The 1,354-nt window shown below is 42.1% G+C and overlaps 1 pseudogene; it reads left to right on the top strand.

Annotated features, from left to right (window-relative positions):
• Positions 1 to 917: 917 nt before the first annotated feature.
• LOC126089514 (5S ribosomal RNA) lies at positions 918 to 1,035 on the top strand (annotated as a pseudogene).
• The last annotated feature ends 319 nt before the right edge of the window (positions 1,036 to 1,354 follow it).

Below are 1,354 nucleotides of genomic sequence, written 5' to 3' on the forward strand. Positions count from 1 at the left end.
GGATGACTGATTTTTCTATTTCTTTTTGCAACAAAAGGGTGTTCATTATGGGTTCTATAACTGGGGTGCCCAATTGTTGGAATAGGATGTAGTGTCCATATTATTAACAATGCAATACAAACTGCTATGGACTGTCTTCCAGTTTATCTTAAAACTGTAATTCAGTAAATTTATTTTTATTTTCACACATACACCGTACGTGGTGCCTCACTGGAAGAATTTTGCAATAAACAAAAAATGAGTTCACTCGTTAGTAAGTAGGATGTTTGGTTAGTTAGTTAGCTAGTCAGGTGATTTGTTTGATAATTAAAAGCTTTGCGGTCTCATGGCCACGAAACAAACAAAACTTATCCGAATCTGCGGAAAAAATTAATATTTGGGTCAACATTTGTAAAACTGAATTCCTCTCTCTCAAACCCCACACTATGGGGAGAGAGGGAGAGTTTTATTTTTAGCGAATCAAAATTTACGAAGTAAATAAGTATTTTTTATCCATCCTTAACCATTTTTCACGCAAAAATGAGAACATGGATTTTCTCGAATTACATCGCCAACTACCAAGAACCAAAACAAATGTTTAAGACAAAATGTACGTGTTTTTAAGTAGAATCTGATTCTGCAATAAGAAATGGAGGTTCCCATTTGAAATTTTAAAGTTGCCTCCTGTCCACCCCCTTCCCTCCCTCCGGGGGGCTGGGGTGGCGGGCTAATTTTAGCACCAGCATATGTCCCCCTCGAAAACAATCAACTTTGGATTCAACACGTTTTTTCGTGAGAAGCTTATTTTTCGAGTTATTCTGGTTTGTCAGCTTAAAATTTACACCCTGTATAGCGGCCCCTGAACCGGTGGTAATATAAGTGGGTGTATCAAGATTATGTATGAAGAAAATTTTAAAGTATTCACGTAAGGATGTAAAGGCAACGGCCTTACCGCAGTGGATACACCGGTTCCCGTCAGATCACCGAAGTTAAGCGCTGTGGGGCGTGGCCGGCACTTGGATGGGTGACCATCCTGGCCGCCATGCGCCGTTGCCATTTTTCGGGGTGCACTCAGCCTCGTGATGCCAACTGAGGAGTTACTCGACCGAATAGTAGCGGCTCCGGTCAAAGAAAACCATCAAAACAACCGGGAGTGTGGTGTGCTGACCACATGCCCCTCCTATCCGCATCCTCACTGAGGATGACACGGCGGTCGGATGGTCCCGATGGGCCACTTGTGACCTGAAGACGGAGTGCAAGGATATAAGGTACACGTGGTGAAATCTGTGAACAAAGAAAAACGTGCAAGATAATGAATCCGTGAAGAACAAACATTTGATGAGGGCATTATAATGTTTTAGCAAACAGTGTACGC

Source organism: Schistocerca cancellata, chromosome 6 (assembly GCF_023864275.1).
Source record: "Schistocerca cancellata isolate TAMUIC-IGC-003103 chromosome 6, iqSchCanc2.1, whole genome shotgun sequence".
In the NCBI taxonomy this organism is placed as follows: Eukaryota; Metazoa; Arthropoda; class Insecta; order Orthoptera; family Acrididae; genus Schistocerca; species Schistocerca cancellata.